Raw genomic sequence first — 27,886 nt, 5'->3', positions numbered from 1 at the left:
AAATACGGTTAACATATCAGTTACTTTATTCCACTCCCTCGTTGATAGGGCAAAAACTATGTGGTCAAAGTTGATATAGATGCTAACGAAAATGACAATTTCATTTAATCTACTCTAGTTCCACTGTGAGGTGCCCCATGACCCATTTGCAAAGAGGGAGCTGCTTAAAAATAATAATATAAAATAAGTAAGGAGGCTTTTGCTTTTTTATGTCTCTGAAGATCCTCTTAACCTAGAATGAAGTGCTTAAACTTGTTAACAACTGATTAATACTGTTCAAATTAAGGAACTTCTGTTAGACCTTCCTCATTATTTTGGACCTTGACTCTGCCAAATGCATGAAATAGCATTATCTCCTGAAATCTCATTTGTTGTTTTATATATAATATATAATATAATATAATAATATCATATTTTTCCATCTGATCTAGTATCACAGTTTCCCTAATTTAAGAAGCATCATAAAAGCTGTTCATCCCACTTGCAATGACTCCACTGACTTTTCTATTGTCCTTAATAATTCTTCATGTCAAGAGGCAGTAACTTCACTCCCATATTAACACTAACTCCAAGACACTTGCATGTCCTATAGAATGTACAATGGCTTAATAGTTGGAGGTGGCCTTCATGTTCAGCTATTGCCATCCAGGTAAGATCTAGTACGGGGTTTGCTGCAGTATCTGGGCCCAAGGAAGAGATTAAAGAGTGCCATTCTGAGAAGTGACCTGATAACACTTCCTCTTTTTCTTTTCCTGCAACTACCATATAGTCTTACTGCATCTAGCAGGTTGAAACCTCCCTTCTCAAATCCAGTGTTCTGCTTAAGCTTAATTAAGTAGAGAATAAGATTATAAAGCACATGATCAATGGCAGACACAGAAGACCCAGATAGAGGTAACCAAACCACAGGTCTCCCATGTAGGTGCCCCCAGTTATAGTACAGATGAAGAGTCTCCTAACCCATACCAGTTGTAAGCCATCTGTTAGGCAGCATGTGAGACTGGATGCTATAGGGAGCCTTGACTCAGGTGGATTCAAGAGTAAGGAAATCTCTCACTTGGGGAAATTTACCAGTAGAGCTTACCTCATGTCCACGGTCCTAATCCTCATCCCTAATCCTGAACTCTCACTTGGGTTAGAGATTAACAGGTACCCTCCCAAACTTTCTTTGAATTATAAGTGGTATTCAGAGATCCTAGAGACCTGACTCCCTTTGCTAGAGGCCCTCTCCTAGAAGCCTCTTAGATGTTCTTCTTTGTACCTATTTGCCTTAAAACAAAACAAAACTACAGTTTGTATTTATTTTGGTCTTACCCCTCTTTCACTTGAACCACTAACCTATTCTAGGATTCCTGCCACAGCTACTCCAAAGTCCAGAGAGTATATTTACAAAATATTTGTCATGGTTTTTTGTGTGTGTATATGTGTGTGCATGTGCACATGCATGCACACACATGTAAGCTGGTAAGGGGACAGGGAAAAAAAAGAGTTGTCTGTTACTGGAAAAGTCGATAAGTAAAATGTAGAGAAGGCATACTGCCTGATACACATAAAAGAGTCATCGTAAGCAGTCTAGGAGAATGTTAATACCCTTCACCCTGATACCTTAACCTTTCCTCAAAGAGGATGACGGAGACCCTTTAATCTTATCAGGCAGCATTTAAATAGAGAGGTGCTTCTTTGAACTTGATGGCCCTTCTTAGACAAGGAGGAATGTCTTTCCTGCTGTATGTATGTTTTTATGGATACATATAAGTGTAATAGATTGTTCTTTCTATTAAAATACAGTGTATTGTTGTTCTGTGTCTCCACATCTGACTGGCAACCCACTATGGTCACCTGACAAAGGCTAACATAACCTTATACTTTGTGACCTAGCTAATCTAAAGTTTGGGTGGTTCACTAAACTTAAAAAAAAAATAAGCAGCTGCCTTAAAAAAATATTATGTCTATTCTCATTAGCCTGGCTTCTGAAATGTATATCACTCACTGGACTGTGAGCTAAATCAGTGTAAAGAGTTACTTTGTCACATTTACAAATTTACCTCTGAAGCACAGTACATTATTGGTTTCCATGCATTTTTAATAATGAATAGCTTTTTACATTCTGGCTTAGTTATATATCCTAGCTCTTCCTATGTATTCTCATCCAGACCATATGTTTTAATAATCATGTGTGGAACTTCATACCTGTCCCTTACTTTTATTGTAGTAAAGTGTTTTCCAAAGCTATAGATTAAGGGGCTTTTTAAACTTAGAATTGTGGTAGAAATTACCTTGGTTCCTTTCTACACTGGATACAAAGAAATATAATGCTGCCCTGATGTTAGCACGTTTATATGATATTTTGTTTAAGAAATAGTGAGTGCACATGACATATGCCACCCCTGGGTGGAAATATTTAATTGCTAGTGATGGAATCTTCCAATCACTCTTTCTCAGACGCACAGAACTAGAAAGTTGTGTATTCTAGATACAAGTCTCCAGATGGTGGAGTCTCTTTCAGCCTGGCTCACTGAGTTGCCTCATAAAAGATAGTTTCTCTAATGACCATTTAGATTTGTAGGAGGACTTACCTAAGTGTTAAGTCGCTGAGGTCAGAGAGTTGTTTGTTGTCACAGCATAACATAATCTGTCCTGACTGAAACAGAAACTTGCTCACTTCATTATATTATCCTGTCTTTTTCCCTGCAAGGATGAGTAGTATTCTCATTAAAACTAAAAGAGCTTGCATATTCATTTGAAGATATCAAAGGAAAGAGCTAGCTAGTGGGACTGACCATTCTTGCAAAACACCCAAAAGTGAAAGAGTAGGAAGAGAAAGAAGACAAAGGCCCTGGGATTTGGGATTATGGTTCCCATTCCTAATCACTTCCTTCTTTTGGGAAATCCTTCCCAATCCACTTCAGAAACGGGTCCTGCCTTTTCTGTCTTGTAGTAAGAGGCAAGAATTATAATTCATGTAGTAATCTTCCTCAACTGTTAGTAGCCTATACCAGTTATGAAAGCCATAGCAGAGTGAGTTTTATTTTCCTGAGTAAAAGAATAGCTTCACTTAGTGGTATAGTTAAACATGGTTGTGAACCAAATTATATGAGTAAAATGTGGTTTAATTAGGCTGATTGTGACCATGCCTGTGGAAGGAAGGTCAGGCAGCTACCAAAACCAAGACTCACTCAAGCATGAAGTTTCACTGCTGTCCTGTTTTGTTCCAATGCAAATCTTCCAGTATTTGAATTTACTAAATATTTTATCTGAAGACTCCACTGTTTTTCTTTGTTATTGTGTAAGAATATCAAATGTACCCTCTATTCTTTATTATTCCTGAATTTTCCTGTCCTGTTGAACAAATCATTCTTTATATTGAACGAGATATAACAAATTTTTGCTTACATACGTATGTCAAAATCAGTTAAAAATAAATAAAATTACATAAGCTTATGTAGGAAAATATTAAGCCAATGAATTAACACAGAAATACAACTGAACTTATATTAGTGGGACAGTATAACAGATGCAATTTTTTATTGATTTGTGCTAATATTGATCATTGAGTACTTATAAAACAGTGACCTCCACACTGTATAGGTAAATAACTAACTTTGAGGGTAACAAGTATGAGAACCAGTTGGATTGAAGTGAAATTTTTTATGGGTTTACAGCTCATGTTTCACTCATTAACATTTATGCTGGATATTTGGAACTTGGTATTTTTCATATCATTCTGTTCATCACTTTATTCTCAATATGCCATTTATGGGGCATTCTGTCTTATATACATTTGTTGACACCAGAGATGGAAAGGTTGCAAATAACATAGCTGAGCAGAATAAGTGAGAATAAGATAGGTCAGGCTCACTCCGGCAAGAAATTGGATGTTACAATGGATCCAAATTTATTTTGGGAATTTGTTATAAACCACTAGATCAAAAACACCATGAAGTTGAGGAAATGGTCCTTGAAATAAAAAGAGCCTGTGATAAAGGGGAAGAGAACTGATGAAGGATTTTAATTACCTAGCACATAAAGGAAAAATCTAAAAAATATGCTGCTCAGAACTACATAATACTCTCTCATAGTCAAGCATATTACTTTTATCACCTTTTTTCACTCAAATTAAGACAAAACTTCTGTATAATCTTAATCTATACATATATTTTCAAATTACCTGTTTAGTTTTGCATTGCTAAAAGTTGTGATTTCTATTTAGTTGGCAGAGATATTCTGAAATTTTTATTAATTTGGCTGCTCAATGATGATGAAAAGTAGAAAGATGATTAATAATGATTATACATCCATAAAATCAATTTGTCACATCCACAAAGTTTTTCACTGAATGCCAAATCAAAGTTGATTTTGCAGCTTTTCTCCTAGTTAAAAAATAATCCTTTGATTATGATTGAAAGGCAGATCTAAAACAGACCAGAAATCTGTTAATTGGTTATTAAGAAAATCAAATTGAAAATAAATTATATTAATATGTGTAGTTCAAAAAAAGAACCATGAGTGCTCAGTGCATTTAGAGTAGAAAAAGCACTAAAAGTCTACCTAGATATATTTTGGGATATCTATATTGTTGAGTGTTGAAAGGAAAAACAAGGTAATGAAATGTCAAAAGCCCAAAGCTGAACTTAAATAGAAGCACTCCACCTAAATGACCAAATGAATTTGAACAGAATATAACATTATCACAACTATGCCCTTTACTTTAATTTACTGCTACCACTTTGTCCCCAGAGGGGGGAAAAAAAAAAAAAAAGAAAGAAAATGAAGAGTTGGAGAAAGTATTTGCAACCAGCTGGAATTTCATCAGTCTAGATTCTAAGTGCTAATTGGTATAACTCCCTAGATAAGCACCTCTTATTATATGCCAGAATCTCTTACTATGAAGCTAGATTTTTTCTTCAGGTCAGTGAAGTCTGGGCTTCTATAGCAAAATCCTAATCAGCATATAAGAGGCATTATTTTCACCAATCTCTTTTATTCTTCAATAATAAATTAATGTATATTTAATAAATGTTTTTTGTTTGTAAGGGAATAAAAGCATCTTGGTGTGTTAGGTTATAAAATAGTTTGCAGGTGGATTCAAGCTGGATGACTTTCTCTTCTTCTATGAGCATGACAACCCAGGTTCTAGAATATAGAGTTATTTTACTTTACCATAAAATATTGTAAAAAGCTACAGTGTTCTTTTGTATTCATTTCTGATTACTTGAATTTCAGTGTTACAAGATAGGAAACCTTGAAAACTTACTCCAGAAGTGTCACTTCCTCTGATAAAATTAAGAGTAGTACATTGAATAAAACTCAAGTTTCTGAGAGTTGCCAGCCTGAGTTCATAACCCAGCACTGCCATTTGTTAGCTATGACCCCTTGGGCAAGTTTCTTATTCTCTTGGTGTTTTAGTTTCCTCATCAGGAAAATGAAGAAAATAATAAACCTATCTATCTTACAGGGTTATTGAGATAGTTAAATGAAATAATAATATAAAATGCTTAGAACAATGCCTAGCATGTAGGAATTCCTGTATGAAAGTGAGATTTCATTATCTTTTTGCTATAATTTTACTTTGAATGTCAGAGATAAATGGTTCCATCTAAGAGTGCATATTGTTTCAATGACAAATTTGAAATGATCCTAGGGCTGATGTCAAATACTATAATTGGTTCCCTCTTGGGTCCACAGACTTTGGTGTCCTAAATGTATAAATTTATTTCCAAGGACTTGAGGGAAATCTGTATAACTCAGCCATTATTTTAGCATTTCATGGTATTTTGGGCAGTCATGTCTAAATCTAGCTGCCAATGTATAGGAAAGGTTTCTCCTTGATACAAAAGTGAGCCAGATTTTTTTTTTTAAATTGAACTACTCCCAACTTCTATGCTAGATTCTCAGTAATAAAATTTTTCTCTGTGTTTAATATGCAGACTTTTTTTTTTCCTTTGGAAAATTAACTTTGCTAGAAATAATGGTAATGCATAGTTCACTTGAACAAACATCATGAAATAGTGGGGGTTTTTTAAGCAGTTTCCTCTGTTATAATCCAGATAAGCATATTAAAGCCAAATTGATCCTACAGGATATTATGGTTATAAAGTCACATGTAAGTTAAAGCAGAGACCAATAGTCATAGAATTTGGCAATATTATATTTACTTCCTGGACATACCCTATACCACATGGGTTAAGAAATCCATATCAAGCTGTATTCAGAGTTTATGGATTTTACGATATTCTTTGAAATCCTTTAATTATAGTAACTTCCAATGTTGCCTCCTATAACCCTCACCTTCCTGAGAACCAAGCTCCCTGATCTCATCCAAGTCTATTTGGGAAAATGGGATTTGGAGGCAAACTTAAGAAACAAATTATTGCTGACAACATTATCTTTTTGTATTGGAGTGTTTCTGATCCAAACCCATCCTGTGAACTCTTGGCACTATAAATTCTTCTTTATCCACAAGAGTTGAAAAATCTGAGTTGACCAGACACCTTGGGATATATGACAAACTCCGAAGTTACTAAATATGTATTTCAGATTTGTTTGGGGGTAGTTGTGAGAGAGACTTAAATGAACTATGAGTTTCAAGTCCCAATTTGCTAATAGTAGAAAAATATACATGTAAAGCAAACCTGCTTTAAGTGAGTACAGTGATTTTTGTTTCACTATTTTGATCTTCTTTTAATTAATATTATGGCAAAAGTCCCTATTTTTGTCAAGTACAGATAATATGCTAGATATGGCCTTCTTATATTCTTTCCCTTCTACATATAGGAAAATAAAAAGATCTACTTCTTAATTAGCCATAAGTGCCTCAATTTTTTTTTGTTGAATATTATATGTGGGAATTACAAAAATATCAACAATTAACAGAAAAGCATTTATGACCCTCAGTCACCAGTTTAATTGGTTATGTCACTGTGGACAACTGAAAGAATCATAAAAATGCTTCTTTTTCTTGGGTATAGATATAATACTAAGAGTAGGGCAAAAAAGAGTTTGGATTTGTCTTTTTTTTTTTTTTAAGATTTATTTATTTTAGCTGGGGGGGGGCAAAGGGAGAGAGAATCTCAAGCAGACTCCATACCCAGTGCAGAGTCCAACACATGGCTGGATACCACAACCCTGAGATCACCACTAGGAGGAAACCAAGAGTTGGGCGCCCAACGGACTGCACCACTCAGGCTCCGCAATCTGTCTTTAATATTTAAGCTTCAAAAGTCATGGAAATCTGAGGTTATTAAATTGGCCAAAAAAAGAGAGAGAGAGAGAGAGAGAGAGAAATATTTATAATAATAGAAAATAATTGCATATAATTAAGTATACAAAATTGCATCAGAGAATAAAGGTAATTATCTAGAGTCTTCATTGTAAATCCTAAAACCAATTTTCATCTGGCTTATAAAAATATTTGAGGCAATATTTTATTTCTGAAAAATAATTCATTTATTTTCGTATTTCACTTAAACATCATTAAAATACTTATAAACATATAACCATATCATCCACAAATTACCACATTTTATATACTATTAAGTTAAATTATTGTTATTATTTTTTAACGATTTTATTAATTTATTTGAGAGTGAAAGACAGTACAACATAGGGATGAGGGACACAGGGAGAAGCAGACTCCCCACTGAGCAGGGACTCTGATGTGGGGCTCAATCAGGGATTGTGACCTGAGCTGGAAGCAGACACTTAACTGACTGAGCTACCCAGGCACCCCATTAAGTTAAATTATTTACAGTCATATGAAGTAACTCAAAATTTTTAAGGACAATTTTGAGAAATGAAACAATATTTTGGATATAAAAACTAATTCTTTGGGATTTGAAAATCTCTCATGTTAAAACAATTATAATCTCTTCTAGGTATTTCTGTTTCAAAATGCTTAATTTGTATATCAAATGTTTAATTATTATAATAACAAAAAACAGAGGGAAACAAACAAAATCCATTTGCAAAGACTACATTTTTTTTGGCTTAATAACACTGTCTTCTTTTTTTTTTTAAAGATTTTATTTATTTGACAGAGAGAGAGACACAGTGAGAGGGAACACAAGCAGGGGGAGTGGGAGAGGGAGAAGCAGGCTTCCCCTTGAGCAGGGAGCCCGATGCAGGGCTCGATCCCAGGACCCTGGGACCATGACCTGAGCCGAAGGCAGACGCTCAATGACTGAGCCACCCAGGTGCCCCAACACTGTCTTCTTATGAAAGAAAAATAAGTATTTAAGTGTACTAATTATTTTCTTAACAGGATAAACAATATGCACTAAGATTATTTCTCCACAAATAACAGAAGACAAAACCATAGTGGAATATTCATACATTTTCTAGGTGCTAATAATCCAATTTGTTTGCTCATTTTTGAGAAAATTACAGTTCTTGCCATAAGCATGACATTAGTTTCTTTCCACCTGATTGAATCATGGTTTTGACTAAGTTTTGCAAGACACATAGAAGAAGAAAAAATAAGTTAGACCAGATAAAACATTGGGATAGGAAAAACTACCTAACTCCAAAAGGCAAATTTTTCATGATTTTGTAATCTTAAAATGTAATTTGAAGTAATATGTGCATATTTCCCTAGGAATTATTTTGTATTCATAGCTATCTTATGCCTGAAGTTATTTCCTCTTTTTAATGTGAACAAAGAATTTGATCCTTGGCAAACATCTCATGAGGATATCCGCTCAAATATTTCAGTTAAATATGATTTTTTTAATTTAACACATTAAGATAACTGAGAAAAATATTGAAAAATCAGAAAATGAATTTAAAGATAATGAAGTTCTTTATTATTATTATCTTCACTGTTCTGCCATAGTAGAATTTAACTCCTTAATAAGACCATTACAGACAATGCATTATTTGTATTTGTCAAGTAATTAGAGACCTTAGCTACTCTAGCATGAAATCGTTTTTTTTTTCTTCTTCTTAAGAAGTTTAAATACCTGTTAATACCTGTTACTTAACTGAAAAAAAAGTTTGGCTTATTGAAGTCAACTAAATATTTTGTGAAACATCAGAAGACAACAGTACAAAAACTAATTTTAAATGAAGGTCTTCTCTCTGATTCTAGTCCTTGAGTATTAAATAATAAAAGATATTTAAAGTACCTACATAAGTGCTGTAAATAAGTTACTATTTTATTATTCAATTTTTATTATGCACTATTTCATCCATAGAATAAAGGTAAGTAACATATTTACAGTTTACCATAGGGAAAAAGTCACATATATACCACTCAAGTTAAAAATGAAGCTCCCATATGCTGTTGACCTTTGACCATCCAGAAGAAACCACAATCCTGGATCTTATGTAGACCATTGTCTTACTTAATGCACACTCACAAAAACACACGCATGTACACTCACACACACGAATCACAACTATAGGAATTCCTAAAAGGAAAAAAACACTGCTTAGCCTTAGTTGACTTTATAAAATGGCTACCATGCTGTATGTATTTTTTAGGATTTACTTCTTTAACTGAGTATTGTATTGTTAGGATTAACCCATTTCTTTTGAATGTCATATAATCTTTAATTCTGTAAGTATAGCAACCATAGATGTAACACATCTATTTACTAGACCATATACTGGATTTTTTTCCTTCAACACTTTATCATTTTTATTAAATTAATTTACATACAAATGACATTTACCATTTTTAGTGTAAAGTTCTGCAAGTTTTGAAAAGCACTCAGAGTTATGTGGCCACCACCACAATCAAGATATAAAACAGTTCAATTACTCCAAAACTTCTCCCACACCATGTTGTGGTCAACCTCTTCAACGACGAGCCTCTGGCAACACTGATGTTTCCTGTTCCTATAGTTTTTTGTTCTCCACAATGTCCTATCAATGGAGTCATATTGTATATAGACTTTGGAGTCTGCATGATACATTTGTATCTCATCCATGATTTTGTATGCTTAATAAGTTTTTTCTCTTTATATAGATATTCTACAGTGTGTTTATTGACTCACCAGATGAATGACATTTGGGTTTTTACCAGTTTAAAATGATTATAAATAAATCTACTATGAACATTCACTAGCTAGGTTTTATGTGAACATGTTTGCATTTCATTGAGTAAATATCTAAAAGTGAGATCCCTGGAACATAAGGTAAGTGTATGTTTAAGCTTATAAGAAACTGTCTGTTTTCCAAAATGACTGTACAATTTTGCTTTGCCACCAACTATGTATAACAATTCCCGTTGTTCTGCAATCAAGCCAACCTAGTCACATTGTGGGAGTTGTTTTCCTTATTGTTGCTGCTGTTGTTTTCTTTTGTTTTTCCCATTTCGGTAGGTATGGATTGACTTATTGTGCTTTTAATTTGCATTTCCCTCTTGATTAATAAAATTGAGAATTTCTTACATGCTTTTCTAGTTTCTAATTCATACCTGATACATTTTAGGCACTAAAAAACATTCTGGAAAAAACATTATCCTAACAATGCTTTGGAAAATTTTCTCAACTTTCTCCCTCATAAAAAAGGAGTTCAGTTCTCTTCTCTCCATAATAATCCAACTTTCCTTCATGGTTTTGTACTAAAAGAATACCAAAAAAGAAAGCCAATGGTTAACGCAGTGAATGTTGTAATATTAAATCTCTCCCTAGAAAGTATTCTAACGATGCTCTACTAGACATATTATTTAAAAATTTAAGTCCAGAATTGAATACCTATGGAAGAAATGTCATTCATAGATTAGAGAAAAATACCCCAAATAATCAAAATCTGAAAATGAATCTGAAAATAAACCTGAAACTTACCATACTTCTTTTATTTTCCTTAGGTACATCTTGTGTTTTTAATTTTATTAGTCTTTCCCAATCAATCTTTCAAGAAGACTATTTTGGAATCTGTAAAGCTTTTGGAACCTTCCGTAGACAAATTAAAACAGGCATCCCATTCTGTTTATTTAATTTGGGAACCCTTACTTTCAAGTGTACCTCTTAAATAAACATCTTGTCTAATTGGAACACTTCCCATAATGGCCATTATAATTCTCAGTTATTTTTAATAAATTTTTTTCATCTTGCTAGATGTCTGCCAACATTAGACATAAGATAAGCAGGTGTGATGGAAGGTAGCCGACTTGACTCTTTAGAATTTAAGGATCTCATTAGCTAAACTTTGGGTCTCTCAGAGCCCAACTAATGCCTAAAAGGGATGTGCTGCCAGGTTGGGGATCGTCCATGTTTTACTGAGTTCCCTGTTGCACAGAAGTTTTCTTGAGGTTGGTAGTTGACCTAGTGTCGATCTAATCTGTTTCATAACTAACTTTTCCCTACCATGGGAATCTTCGTGAGGTGGCTAGTGCTCTAAGAGCTTTTTAATGCTCCACCCATGCCCACCAATTTTTGCAGCTTTTGGCCTCTGAGATCCCGCTAGCAATAGCCCTTTATTTACACAAAACAAGAAAGAACAAACATTCGCCTTAATATATCAGCAGTGCTGTGTCCTGGCCATAAGAAGGCCCTGTACATACCACCACCAATTCCTATGGAACCTCACTGAGGTTTTCCACCTGGGTAATTGTGGCATGAAAAGCTAGGGGCTTGGCTCAGGCAGACCCTTCTACCAGCTCAGGCTGACCCGCCGTGTAAAGGAAACCATTTAGATTCAGAGCTCAAACGCAAAACAGAGCGGAGCTCAGACCCAGAGGAGCTTACACACAGCCCTTTGGAAACATTGAGAAAGTGCATTCAAAGGATTCACAGGTAGCAGGCTTGTGTCTCTCATTCTCCTCCATATGCCGCTGATGTTTGCTTCGGTTCCTGTTGCTGCCTCCAAATCTGTTAAATAACAAAATTCAACCAAGTAAATTTGAATCTAATCAACTTTATTAATGATTCATGAATGGGGTAGCACCCTATCTAGCAAGTAGAGAGGCGCTCCCCTTAGTATACTTCTTCAAAACCCACAGATTATGCCCGTTGTACTATGCTAACATTGGGAACTTTTGTAAATTGAAATTTGTTTGTTTGAACCATGTCGCTATGGGAATTTTAGTATCTAGCATTAATTGCAATTTTATAAACATAGCTACTTCTGATAATTTCAAGTTATTCATGCTCTGGAACATAAAGTAATGCCCTATAGACTAATTGCATCAGAATAAGAGTTAAATGCTACAAATTCTTCTAGTGCAAGTTTGACCTACATTTAGCCCAGCAAAGCTAATCAGGTAGAGAAACTTAATCAGTGGATCTAATCAGCAAAAAACTAGGACTATGCTTACAGACACTAGACTTTTTTTACCAGGAAAATGAAGTAGTATTTTTTTAAGTGGCTACAGTTAAAAAAATCTTTTTATCAATTTCCAATTTAGTATCAGTCCTATCCTCTAGAGAGTTCAGTATTCACTGGATTGAATTCAGCTTTATGCATACATTTAAAAAGCAAATACATAGAGCTACTTTGTCTTTGCATTAAGACATGCCAAGTATACACTATCAACCTGATAGGTTTAGAGAAAAAAACATTATAATTGTAGAAATAAAGTAGCATTTGAATTGATTTTTTTCTTGAAATACATACCTCCTTAGCCACAATGCATTGCATAAATTAATTGATGCACAGTTCTTGTTACCTCATAAGACAATGAATCCTAGATAGTGAATGGGCCCACTGTAGAAAAGAAAAAAGATAATAGAGTGATATATGTGGCAATCCCTGAAGCAGAACAGCTTTTCTTCAAAGTATATCACTTCATGCTGTCTAGTGTTTAGTTCATTTTGCCAACTTATCTTCTAAGGGCAGGTCCTACATTACAAAATTGAAATTTAAAAATGGAGTTTCATTATCCACTGCACAGTTTGAACCATGACTGGTACAATAATTTATAGATTATTTATTGAAATCAGTGGCAACACCTCTTGGCCCCAAAATATGTAAATGGAGAGAAGATGTTGAAAGCTTTTAAGCAGCAGAAATACAGTGAATACCTGGTTGCTGAATTTCTGTAAACTGACACTTAATAAAATACTCTTGTGGGTGTCAATACATGACAAAATCCTTCCTGCCAACTATACCTTTAAATCATAAATCTTCTGACACATCTTGTCAAAGGGTTTATTTAGTATTTAGTTTGGAGCTATGTCAACAAAACACTACATCCCTGGGACCAAATTACCACATTATATATCATAGACAAGTATGTGTCTCAATAGAATCTTTGAAAGATGATGATTTTCCCCATTTTGCAATTACTTAAGAGTAGTTATTTACTTGCTTACACATAATACGGAGGAACGTCTAGGAGTTTTTTCCTGGTATATCTGATTACAAAAATCTTTAACTTTTATGTTATGCTCCAATATCTCACTTTAACCTATCTTCAAATATAGAGATGGAAGAGGGAAGATTTTGCAAAACTTAGAGCATGAGGTTGCCTGGTATGTTGGTTAATATCACAAATCCTGAAGCCCTAGTGCCTGGATATATGAGGGTTTTTCAGAGAAATAGAACCAATATGAGATTCTATCATCTATCTATCTATCTATCTATCTATCTATCTATCTATCTATCTATCTATCTATCCATCTATCTATCCATCTATCTATCCATCTATCTATCTATCTATCCATCTATCTTAAGGATTGGCTCACATGGTTGTGGAGGCTGAGACTACCACAATATACCATTTATAAGCTGGAGACCCGTGAAAGCTAGTAGTGTAGTTCCAGTCTGAGTCCAGAAGCCCTAATAGTGTACATTGCAATCTGTGTTCAAAGACCTGAGAACCAGGAGTATAAGTCCCAGTCCAAGGGCAGAAGACTGATTTCTGAGTTAAAACGGTTAGGCAAAGGGACAGTTTTCCCTTCCAATGCCGTATCCAAGAGAAATGAAAATATGTCCACAAAAAAAGTGTGCATGAATTTTTACAGCAGCATTATTCCTAATAACCAAAAGGAGGAAACAATTCCAATGTCCACCAATAGGTTGAATGAATAAGCAAAAGTGGTATATACACACAATATAATATTATTCAGTCATAAAAAGGAATGAAATACTGAGACATATTACAATATGGATGAACCTTGAAAATATGCTAAGTGATAGAAACTAGCCACAGAAAAACAACATATTATATGATTTCATTTACATGAATTATCCGGAAGAAGCAAATCTATAGAGGAAAAAACATAAAATAGTTCCTTAGGATGGAGGACAAGGAATGGAAGGAAAAGGGATGATAGCCAAAAGGTATGGGTTTTCTGTATGTGGTAATAAAAATGTTCTAAAATTGACTCATTGGTGTTTGCATATATCTTTGAATATGCTAAAACCATTGCACTGCACACTTCAAATGGGTGAATTTTATGATTTGTGAATTTTAACTCAATAAAGCTGTTTAAAATATAAAACTGCCTGACTGGCAGCAAAGCCAGTACATGGATTAGCTGTTATTATTACCTGTTCTTTCTGAGATGTACCACTTGACACAAACCATTAAATCTTATATTCAGTTTCCTTTGAATTAAAACCATATTCCAAGGGTTTTCATCTTTTGATTTTGCCTACTTGGTAGAATTTATAAGAAAAATTTATTCAGCAAAACATATCACAAAAAAGCAAAAGCATGAGAATTCAGGACATGGAGGTAGTAGTTGTTTAATAACAAAATATGTATAGATCTGGTATTTGAATTATTTAATATGTGTGCTAAACCTTTCAATCATGTCAGTTAGAAAACAATTCCTAATAATATGATCTATAAAACCATTATAGACTTTATTTTGTTTAAAAAGGCAGGTTTCTTTGGGGGAAGCAAAGTACAACTATACATCTTAAAAGTTTCCCCTGTATAGGAGAGAAGTCCCTGCTCTTCCACTTACGGACTTTTCTCCTAGAAAGGAAGTTGCGCTAACTGAATGTACAATAGTTATTTGGATTTATTCCTAAACTAACAACTGCATCGCCAAGTTGACAATCAATTTGATCACAGACAGGCTGAAACAATTTTTTCTCCCTCAAAGCAAAATAGATACTTCTTGAAACTACACAAAGTTTTTTAAAACCACTTGATAAATTACCACTGAGTTTTAGCCAATCTATTTGGAAACAAATCACAGTAATTTCAGTATTTACAGGGAGATTGCTGGGTCACTCCATATCAGCATTTTTTAACATGACTGTATTTATGTATAGATATGAGAAAAGGAATAAGAAAGGAAAGGAAATGGAAAGCAAAGTGGCCATTATACCACCCCTGTTGTCCAACAATTACCATTCCAGTATTTGCTAGAATGGCTATCATTGGGCTGGCTACAATTTGTCATTTTTCTTGTCTTCCTTTCCATTTACTCTCTTATTTTCTGAGCTATATACCCACAATTTAGATTCTTTAAAAGATACTACTTCATTCCCCACCAATATTTTTTTGTTTGCTGCATTCATTTACATTTTGGCAATTTGCTGTAAATAAACGTTTCCATTTACTTACTGTCAAGGTTTCTGTTCTGTCCCCATTACTTCTCCTTCCCATGTTTAAGTTGTGGATAGCTGGACAATAACTTTGCGGTCATTACAATCCATCCCCAACTAGAATTCTCTAAATCACCTATCCCTACTTCTGATTTTCCACTCTCACCAAATTTTCAAACATTTTTTCACATGTTCAAGATATCACTCTTGCTCATATATAACAATTTTCTTGACCTTTCTAAGTTCATTGTGTTTCTGTGTACCTTTGCTTTGATTTTTAATGACTTAAAATTTTTAACTGCATTTAGAGATTGTTAAATCTTCTTGGTCTTTCGATATTTGTATTCTATAACAACTGCATGACTATATTCACATTTCTCTTCTTTAATGCAAATGATTTTGAGTTTTGATGAAACAATTCATGAAATTGAACTTGAAAGGTAAATTTGACACAGCTATGTTAATATCATCAATTTGAATTCTAGCAAAAATGGAAAACATTTTACTTTAACCAAATTATGTGCACCACAAAGAATATCATGGCTGTTATTCTACCCTTAACCACCACACTGATTAAAATGGATGCTATACTTTACTCATTTCTACAGTATCTGAATGAATTTCAAATTTGGATTACATTTGTATTTTGGAAAAGCATGTTTTCTAAAGCCATAGAATTGACTCAGCATCTAAAAAGAAAATTAGTATTAAAGTATTGGTATTAAATTTTCTTTTAAAACCCATATCCATTCCTAGCTCAAAAGAGGAGTTTATTTTTATTAAATAAAATACATAAATAATCACTGAGTTATGAGAGAATTGGTAAAAATTATGAGAATTTGCTGTTTAATATGAACCACAGAATAAGACATTGTAATGCAGCCCTTTTTTTCCCCAGTTAATGTCAAAAATAATCAATGAGTATAATCAGGTACTCCAGAAAAAGTAGAGATATTCAGATTTGTGACTTTCACTCATTATACACATCTATTTATTTATAAAAATTTTTAAAAACATGATTTTTGGAGTTTTAAAATTAAAAAATATCAGATAGTTTATAATGACCAACCCAGTAGCAATGAACATTTCTGGTGTGCAAATAGAACAGAAATTAAAGATGTCATCAAACTTATCAAACTCTATGGTCATGAAAAATGGATTTAGAAGTCAAAGTAAAGTGACTCCCACCAGCCAAAAGATGTAATTTGAACATTAAGAATAAGTGCAATGAATTGAAACTCATCAAATGTGTTTAAATTCATGAGTTTATAATGATATTAAGAGAAATAAAAACCAACTGGGCAACTTTTCAGATAATAGGAAACCGATTCATTATCTAGACATCTTGCTAAATAAAAAGGAAAAAATCAAGGATTTTTCTCTCCTTTCTTATATCAACTATACCACTAAATAACAGCAGGATAACTGAATAATAGAAGAAGAGAACCATCTTCTTATATTATTACTTAAGCTAAAAATAGAAACAATGTATTAATGAAGTAAAGGACCTAGACTTGAGCATCCGTGACTCTCACTGTTATAAAAACACAACCATTATATACTTCCAAGTAAAAGAACAAAATACCACCAAGAGTCTTGTCAGATAAATTCTGAATCTGATCAAGCCTCTGGATCTGGCTTCTAATTCTCATGAAAGATTGAGACCAAAGAAACAGGTAGAACTCCACCAATGAGTTTGCTATGTGCAAATTCTAGACTGTGGACATACTAAAAATTAAGTGACCTGGGTTTGTCCACAACTAAATTATTTCCTACAGAGGTTAATTCTGTGATGGTCTTTGGTTCATGTTACAAGAAGTCCTGCTGATCTTTAAAGTCTGACAATTCTTTTTTTTAACTGATACTTCAACAATAACCTTCCTGAAGACAGCCAAGAAGGCTCTACCTTGGCCACATTGTGTTCTCCCTCAATCTCAGGGCTTCTTTGGCTCCAGAATCCATTATTGAAATCATATTTGTGATGTTACTACAATGTGGGGGGAGGAGGTATAACTGCATATTTTTTGTATGACCTATGAACTGCATATTTTATGTATTAGTTTTCTTTACCAAATGGCAAAATTAGCATGCTGCATTCAGTTACATTAGGCCAAAATACTGGGAGATTTTTTTTTCTTTTTCATCTTAAAAAATAGCATATTCCACAGCAATAAGACAAAAAGAAAAGAAGTATTTTTTATAATTACATTATTTATGGCTTAATGCAAAATTTTTTTTGCTGGGAATTTCCATATTATCCAAACTACTAAGCTTCCTTCTAATTCCTGTCTTACAGAATGGCATGGAATTGATTGAATAACATTAGATCCCCCCTACTGGGTTCCTGTCCCCTGGACTCCCAGAAGTTTATACGTGTGTGTTACACTTCTGTGTCAAGTTTATTCACCAACTAGACTGAAATCAGTAATTTGAAACAAGCTCCCACATTGGTACACTTGAAGTATCTGGGAATTCTTTAGCCTACCCTCAGGCTAAAAATCTTTCTGTTTTATGAGGCTTTTGTCTAAAGAGTTGGGAATTTTATAGAGATTCTGACTCCAGACACCTTCCCCAAGAATCAAGCTAAGCCTATTGGCAGGCAGTATGTTTAAGCAGTGATTTGAAGGGAGACATAACTACCATTACCTTTTTTCCCATTTTATTTATATATAATTTCTATATACTATTATATTAGTCCAAGGTATAAGCATAATCATTTATATACATACCTATTGAGAAATCATTACCACAATAAGTTTAGTTAAGATCTATCTCCTTAAATACTTAGAATTTTTTCTTGTGATGAGAATTTTTAAGATCTACCCTTAGCAACTGTCCCATTACCTTTTGAGTTGTACTGTTGTTTAGTCAGAAAATATCCCATTGAGTTATACTATTAATAATAGTAGTGATAATTAGAATAATAAATTTGAAGCCCTAAAAAAAAATTCACATACACAAAGCAAATCTTATGAACTAATCAGGTAAGCTAGAAGAAGTTCGAAGATGGCTATTGTTTGTAGTTTATAGTCTATTTTATCTGGGACTAAGCCCTGAGTAGGCACTTCACTCTGTGTACAGAGCTTAAAAGCCAGAGAATTTCAGGATAAGAGGTTTAGGGTCAGAGGATATATCTCCCAATTTCATTTGTGTTGTTTGTGAAAGTACTAGTCTAGAGATTTTGGGTCAAGATAAAGTTTAACAATTTTTACAAACCCAGAGAGTTATTGCAAACATCTTGCCTAGACATTGTATATTTCTGTGTGGCTGTCTTGCTTTTTTCAAGAGAAATGAGCAAAAACCATGCAATTAGAAGCCCTCTGATATCTAAGTCAGGCAAAGAGCACTTTACAAGCTAGAAGTACTCTTTTTCATTTCATGTACATTTAATTCTGACACTAATTTAGACTCATTCATACAATTTTCATCCAAACCAAGAAAATCATTTTTTCTTTTTTTTTTTTTAAGTCAGAGCTTTCTGCTCTAAACCATGCAAAAATGGTTCCAATCTTTAAGATTTGCATACGTTTCACCCTTTTATGGTAGATCTGTTCTAATTAGATAACTCTATAGTACACACAAATGAAAGATTTATATGACCAATTAATCTCCAAAAGTCTTAAAAAGGAGCCAGTTATAGACACAAAAGGGTTACAATGAGAAGCAAACTTATAAAAACTAATTATTTTCTTTTTGAAGAGGAAAAAGTGTTTCAGAAATTAGTTTCACTCATCACAAAGAAACACAGGGAACCAATAGCCAGTTTTTCAACTTTGGCCATTGGTCAAATGTTAATACAAGGAACTGTATTTCAAACAAAATCAGCAATCAGCTGTATCATTTTCAGGCTGGGATAGTCAGGTAGACATGAATAATCTTGAGATGTTCCTTGAAGCAAGAATTGATCTTCATTTGAGTGATTTTTTTTTTTTTAATTTAATTTTTAAAGTGATTCAAGTGGTGCCTGGGTGGCTCAGTAAGTTAAGTGTCTGCCTTCAGCTCAGGTCATGATCCCAGGTTCCCCGCTCTCTCCTGCTCCCCCTGCTTGTGCTCTCTCTCTCTCTCTCTCTGTCAAATAAATAAATAAAATCTGTTTAAAAAAGTGACTCAAGTTCACAGAATGTGCAAACAACACACACTTTAAGGGGTTTATCTAATAATCACATTATACATAATTAAAGATTTAATATGTAATATGAGCACTTTATCGTCTTTGCATTAGAGATCAGCCATCTATCTTTTAAAATCAGTCTTATCTATTGGCAAAGTGAATAGTTTCTAAAAGTCAAGAGATAACAGAGTCCTCAACACAAGCAAACACAAGGGATAAACAGAAAGATACAACCAGTGTTTTCTGTCACTTGAAAAAAGACCATATGGTCAGATAATATAATTAAGGCAACCTCCCAATGTTCTGCTAAAGAGGAAACAAAATGATGCTCATTTACAAAATGGAATCAGACTTGGCTGAGAAACAAAACAGAATCAGAAACAGTCAACAAGAATAAATGATCTTCCCTGCTTGGTTAGATATATTACCAGAGCCAAGAAAGGTGAGTCAGGATACAAGACACAAAAGAACTACATTTCGGAATCAACACAACTTGTTTAGTTATATGGGTGGATCTGCCTGGGAATCTTAATAGTCCTTCTACCAATTCAGAAAAAATTCAGATGGAAAAAATATTTTCAGTTGCAAAGTTCTGCAGGGGAATTTACACTTCCAAAAAAACTTAGATCTATGAGGGAATGAGAAGCAATGGAATGAGCAAACATATTGTAAATATTCTTTCAATATTAATAACTATTTAAAGGACATTTCATTGAGGAAAAACAATGCAATGTAGAATTTATTCCTTTTGTAAGCAAAATATGACAATGATTACACAAAGAATGGGTGGGGTAAAAGGAGTAATACTTCTTACATAATATAAAAAGTGATTTTCTATTATGTGAGGGACAACCTTTAGAATTGAAGGATACATGTTATAATAACTAGAGATACCACTATTCATAGCCTCAAAACTGTAGAGATTCAAAATGTAGTATCAAAAATATTTAAATTAATACTAAGGAAAATGGGAAAAGTAGAACAACAAAAAGAAAATAAGAGAAAAATAGAAAATGAATGGAAATATGGTAGACAAATATTTTTTTAAAATTAAATATGAAGGCAAAACATTCTTTTTCCTCTGAGTGAGATATGTAATGTCCTTAGCTGTAGTGGTTGCAGGAAAATTCTAATTTTTTTTTCAATTTTGTTTTCCCATAGAAGAATGTATAAATCATTGTCTTAAAAATTTTTCTTTATTTTCTTTCTCACACCAGATTTCTATTTTATATAAATATATTATATATATATTTAATTAAAATATTTAAGTATGTTTTAATTAAAATTTGGGGTCAAAAATGATTTTCTTTTGGAAATGTAAGAGGCTTAATTATTTTTAGTTTATAATCATACAAATATAAGTCTAATGTCCATCTAGTATTTCTTCTCTTGTAACCAAACCACTTTTTTGTCTGGATGATTTTACAATCTTTTATATTTAGGATTCTGATATTTTTGCAAAACATACCTATCTATAGGTTAGTTTGCTTTTAACTAGCTTGGCAGTCCATCAGCCTTTTCAAGCAGAAGAATGATGACTATCATCTGATTGAGAAAAATTCTTCTATTATTTTTAATAATTTATTTCCTTCCATTTTTTCTATTCTAAAACACTGGAAATTTTATTATGAATATGTGGAACAAGTGGATAGATTCTTTATGATTATTTTCTCTAATATTACTTTTTTGTATATTTTGCTTTACATGGCAGACTTCCTCAGGCTCTTATACTACATTACTAAGTAAGTTTTAGTTGGGAATGTGAATATAATTAGAAAAGCCATGGGGAAATTTTTGGAGTGACACTTCATTATTGAACAATACAGTAAAGATATGTAGGAATAGCTGTATTTATTAGCACCTTACATATATGAAAGAAGTCAAGGTAGAAGATTTCTTTTACTTTCTCTTAATTATCCTTTTATGATTTTCCTGAAGAGATGCATCTTAAAGGATTATAGTGGATTATTGTAAACTGAATGGGGCCCTGATTCCAGTTGCAACTGATGTTTCAGATATAGTTTCTTTGGTGGGATAATTAGACAAATCAACACATCCCTGGTATCTGTTTAATAACCAATGATTTTGTAAATGATTTATCTCTGCAAATAAAACTAAGAAAAGCATTCCCATGACAAGGACAGCAGAGTGCCTTCATTCAAAGTTATAACAATTTTGCTCAGGGCTATGTCAACATTCCCATTCTGTTCATAATTAATATGCATGGACGTTCATTATATTGGCTCACATCACTAATGAAAATTCGAAGGTGTCCCCATGCTCCCGAGATGTCTGTGTTGCAAGATTAGGGGCATGTTAGTATACCTCTTCAAAATGAATAACAAATAGCTTTGCCTTGAGATCTGAACTAATAAGAAAATAGTAGAGTAACAGATTGAGTCTCTTTGGAGGTAACATGCACCACATTTGAGTGCATTGCTCTTCATTCATACAATGACCACTAATAACCTCAGCATAAAGAAGTATCCTGAGCAAGAAAAGGTTCTCTAGCTGTTCTAGAATAAAGTGCAGACAGATTTTTCATTTTGGTCTTGCTCTAACTGTGCCCAAATTATCTATTGCAGATATGTATGCTCCATGCATTCTTTTGCAGACACTAATAAGAGAAACATGAAGCAGACCCAGATGGTTTTGGAACAAAGCAATAACTTCTTAAAATATAAATATTTCCTTTCAATCAGGTGGTAACTTCTGATAATTCAGAAGAGGTCTTAGAAGTTAAGCCTAGAACCCGTACTTCCAGCTACTCTAAAATTATTCCGATTTGTAAGTCTCTTAATGCTTATACATATCCTTGCCTAGTTAAATTATCAATTTCTGTATATGCAATGAAATCTAAAACAATAAACCATATCTTTATGATGCAGTTCAAATCCAAGTCCTGCACAGGACACACTTGAAGTGTCTTAGCTGGAAATAATATCTCCCTTTTTTTCTACTATAGCATTTACATTTCAACTTTTAAAAATTATTTATTGCATTATCCTTCTATGTGTTACCACTTTTATTAAGATGGTGAATATTACTCTTAATGGGATCTTGTCAATAATCATAATGATATTCAGTTCAACAGACTTAATATAAAAAACTTCTAATTTCATTTATTTGAATTTCAATTTTAGTAAGTAATGTTAACAGCACCAATTAGATGATAAAATTGGTTTACAAATAAACATGTACTGTTTAGGAAGGAGAGAAAGAGAAATTCCAATAGTCTACCCACAAATGCCTATTTTACCAATACAATTGGATATGGTGACACAATTATACATACTAAGCATTATACATAATACATTTTTTAATTCATAAAAGTAAAGGGATGTAATAAACATTAGATCACATATATATTTCCCAAAAAGCCAGTTTATTGATGTTGAGATATATTACTGAAGTGTGGTATATTTTGATTTTTTTTAAAGATTTTTTAATTTATTCATCTGAGAGAGAGCAAGTGGGAGAGATAGAGAGCATGAGAGGGAAGAGGGTCAGAGGGAGAAGCAGACTCCCCGCTGAGCAGGGACCCCGATGTGGGACTCCATCCCGGGACTCCAGGATCATGACCTGAGCTGAAGGTAGTCGCTTAACCAACTGAGCCATCCAGGGGCCCTGAAGTGTGGTATATTTTGAAAGACTATTATCCTTCATTAAATATTTTATGTTTGTGAGACATTTTTGTTAGTAAATATTAGAAATAATGAAAGAGGATTTTGTGCAATACTCAATCCTGAATTTTTGATATAGAATGATTAGTTTGCATATTTTGCACATTCATTTTAACTCTATTTCTGTGGTTCACACCTAAAAGTATTCATTGCAGAGAAAAAAAAGTGGATCTTAAGACTACTGTGCCAGTTTCTTGAGTAAAGATGATAAAATGGAACATGGAAAGACAAAAGGCTTAGACATTTCCAAATGTGTTCCTTCATTTGCAACTCATTCTGCTCTGGAATCCCAGAATAGCTTTTAGCAACTAGTAAATTATGAAAAGTTATTTAAGAGAAAATATGCTGATCAAAACCCACCCTACCGGGATATTTTTGGTCCTCTTCTTGCTCCCTCTTTTACCACCTACTGTATTCTCTAAGCTTTAAACAGGGCCATCATCTTCTTTTTGCCAGATAGTTGCAAAAAAGGAGAGTACGCCAGGGATATATTTTTTTTCCCCCTTTTTGTGAACAACATGAAAGATAAGAAACTCTAACATCAAAGAAACTATTTATTCATATTAACTTCCACAAGTAATTTTCAAAGGTACGTGAAACACTGATGACATCCTTCTGTTAAAAGGTTTTTGTATTTCAAAGATTGGGATTTTACCGTTCTTCAATTTGGGGCCCTAACTTCAAAGACTGACCAACCTATTTCCCATAAGTTTGGGTAAAAAATACCAATTCAAATGGCAAAATAAAATTTTATGTTGTGAAAATTCAGGAGTATACATTCTTAGCTAATAATTGGTAGCATTTTATGCACCATTATATAAAGCACATTATAAGAAACACTTTGTAATAATGGGGTAAACTAAAATAAACATTGGAAAATTTATGAGAACTGATGAAACATCTTAGACTTAGTAACAGAAATATTATTTACTAAGTGATCTTCCAATCACCACAGTGGTTTATAGAAAGCTTAAAACCTATCTCTGAGGGGCGCCTGGGTGGCTCAGTTGGTTAAACGTCTGTCTTTTGTTCAGGTTGTGATCCCAGGGTGCTGGAATCCAGCCTCTCATCAGGCTCCCTGCTCAGTGGGAAGCCTGCTTCCCCCTCTCTCTCTGTCTGCTGCTACCCCTGCTTGTGCTCCCTTTCTGTCCAATCAATCAATCATTTAAAAAAAACTCAAAAAACCTATCTCTGAAAAGTGTATAAAAATTGATTGCAGTCATTCTGTGTACTAAACTCTCTTAGCTTCATTTGGTATTTGTACATACCTTTCAGCTTTGAGATTATTTTTCACTTATTCATTATGAATAATCAGATTTAATATATAATTGGAAGCTTCTTCTTCATTCTTTTGACTATCATTCATTGATTCGCATACTTACCTAGTCAACCAATAGTGATTAGTGGCCACTATATGGTATAAAGATTGAAAATATGAAATTAGTCAAAAAGGTGTGTCAGTATCACATATGTAAAATGATAGCACTTTTATTCAGATGCATCATGTAGCTCTCATCTTGTATCCTTGTGTTTTTCTATTTCCCCTGTATTGAATGCCTTCATGAACTAAATCAGACATTTTGACACATATGTAAACCTGGAAGTGGAGAGTGATCCCATGTGGATCACATATTTTAATCCTTCACCTTGTTAAAGTCTTGTGTAATTATAATTTATTTTAAATTAAAACCAATTCATGTCCCCAACTTTTAACTCATTCTTAAATTATCACATTTACTGTCGTTGAAATTATAGTATAATCTAATTTCTTGTTATTGTATTCCCACCAGACCTTATATGGAAATAAACTCCAAGACAGCAAAAAAAAAAAAAAAATTAGTCTTCTTTGTTAATTTTTATCTCCTTATTGCACAGAAAAGCTCTTGGCACATTGAGTATTCAATAAAAAATTTGTTAAATTAATTAACAAATGAGGAAAAATGAAATAGAAAAACAGGAAGAGCAAGTATGTGAATGTGAGGAAGAATGAAGAAATATATAAGATGAAAAACTGAGTTTTAGACATGAAGTAAAATGCCAGTGGGCAGATGATTCTGAATATGAGCAATCATAGCTAAATTTAAACGAACTACTTAGGGGAAAACCATCAAAAAATAGTACATAACTTCTCCCTAAAGGAGGATAACACAGTGTTATAAACCTAATGAAAGAAGAGATTTTACAAATGGATCAAAAGCTCATGTGTATCGATGTCAATTGTCAAGAAAAATACAACTTCAAAAGTCATGTATTTTGTAGATTATTCCTCAGTTGGGACTTGTCTGGTATTTTTCTTAAGATTAAATGTGGGTTATGGGTTTGAGGAGGACTACTACAGAGGTCAAGTGTCACCATCACATCAAGAGTACAACCTGTCAACGTGACTTATCACTGTTGATGCTAACCTTGGTCACCAAGCTGAAATAGTGTTTGTTAGGTTTCTTTACTGTGAAATTCTGTTTTTTGTTTCCTGTTTCATACTATGCTCTTTGGAAGAAAGTCCCTATGTGGAGCCCACACTTAAAGAGTGAGAAGTTATGCATCACCTCCTTGAAGATAAAATATCCTCAAAAATTATTTATAATTCTTCACAGGTGATTTGTATATTCTGTTCCATGTATTTATTTTTATCATTGATTTATGTAAGTGTAGATGCATAGATACTTACTATATACTTTCAGTATAATCTAATATTTTGAATTTATTTTGTTTGCTCAAACTTTCCTATCTTTGTCTATTGGTAGCTTATTCAGTTAGCTCTTATATTTGGCACAAACTCATTATTGTGTGCTGTTGTTGTTCATTGTTGTTGTTGAGCACATCCCTGCTTCCTGGCATATCACGATGCTCCAAGTTCATACTATATATTTCCTGCTCAAGTCCTACAATCAGCCGTATGTCCAAGCTCCCACCATCCGCCATTCATTTACTTAATTGTTCAGTTCCGGTATACACATAGAGTGGTTTCAGAGTTTTTAACCAAAATCCCATGAGAAACAATTTTATCCATTAATGTAGGGTTCTTATGTTCAGTTACTTTTGACTTTATTCTTACAGAATCCGCTTATTTCCAAAGCTACTTAGGTCAGTATCTTTTCCATCTGAACCCCATGTACTGATGGTGTTTCATATATTTGTAATATAGCTAGATTGTTTTGTCATATTCAGTGCTCCATTCTGGTATCTCCCAGTTACCCCCCCAAATTTTTAAGTCTGCATATGATATGATAACATTCAGTTTGTGCAGTAAAGATCTAAAAGTATAATGTCAAGTGTCCATAATACTATAGCATACAGAATATTTTAACAACATTAAACAATCCTCTGTCCTTCACCTATTAGCCTTTCCCACCGTAAATAGCTTTTAACTACTGATCTATGTACCATCTCTACAGTCCCTACATTTGAAAAATAAATAAAATCATGTTCCTGTATTTTTGCTTTGTTATTCTTTAATATTATATAATATAAAAATTAGCAGTGCTAGTGGCCAAAATGTAATTTCTGAAATATGTTTGACAGAATATCCCTTGATGACATATGATGTTTTCTTTAAATGTAACACAAATTTAAAGTAAGTCAAGGCAGAGCAAGATGGCAGAGGAGTAGGAGACCTAGATTTCGTCTGGTCTCAGGAATTCAGCTGAATAGGGATCAAAGCATTCTGAACACCTACGAACTCAACAGGAGATTGAAGACGAGAGTAGCAACAACTCTCTGAACAGAGAAGCGACCACTTACTGGAAGGTAGGACGTGCGGAGAAGTGAATCCGAGGCGATATTCGGGAGGATAGACGGCGGGGGAGGGGGCCTCCGCCGGCCGCTTCTGGCAAGTGATAGAGCTGCGGAGCACGAAATCGGAACTTTTAGAAGTCGGCTCCACTGAGGGACGTCACTGCAGTGGCTAAGTGGGGGTGGAATCCTCCCGGGACAGTGTGGTCTCAGGACCCTTGGGGTCACAGAAAGACTGGGGATGCCTGAGTGTGGCAGAGCTCCCAGGTATCGGAACGGGGAAGCCGGCTGCAGAGACAGAGCCGAGGCACGGGCTCTCAGCTCTGGGTTGCCATAAACTGTGATCAGTGACAATTGGGCCACTGCTCCTCCAGCAGGGACCCAACAAGCGGCAGATCCGGGGAGACACCCATTCCTCTCCTGGGAGGAGTGGCGCGAAAGCGCACCACAGGGATCTGCTGGGTTTGGAGACTCCACACGGGGTTGGGTGCCAGAGATACAAATGCTCGGTCACAGGCCAGGTGAGCACGGAGTGCGGCCGGAGACCAGGGAGACGTGAGTGACTGCTTTTCTCTGGGGCCACACTGAGGAGCGGGGCCCTGAGTTCTCAGCTCCTCCGGGTGGAGATTAGGAGGCCACCATTTTCGCCCTGGTCCTCCAAAGCTGTACCAGGAGCTTGCAGGGAACAAAAGCACCTGAGCGCAAACCCGAGCAGCTTGCTTAGCCCAGACCGACAAGGGCGGGGCAATTCAGCCTCGGCAAAGACATTTGGGAACCACAGCAACAGGCCCCTCCCCCAGATGATCAGCCCGAACAGCCAGCAAGCCAAGACCAAGTTTACCGATCAAGGAGAACGGGAGAACTCCAGCGCTAGGGGAATACTGCACATAGAATTCATGGCTTTTTTTTTTTA

This window comes from Callorhinus ursinus, unplaced genomic scaffold (genome assembly GCF_003265705.2).
Source record: "Callorhinus ursinus isolate GAN/ISIS: 27379988/994484 unplaced genomic scaffold, GSC_fseal_2.0 scaffold7, whole genome shotgun sequence".
Classification (NCBI taxonomy): Eukaryota; Metazoa; Chordata; class Mammalia; order Carnivora; family Otariidae; genus Callorhinus; species Callorhinus ursinus.
Note: the sequence above shows the minus strand (reverse complement) of the source record.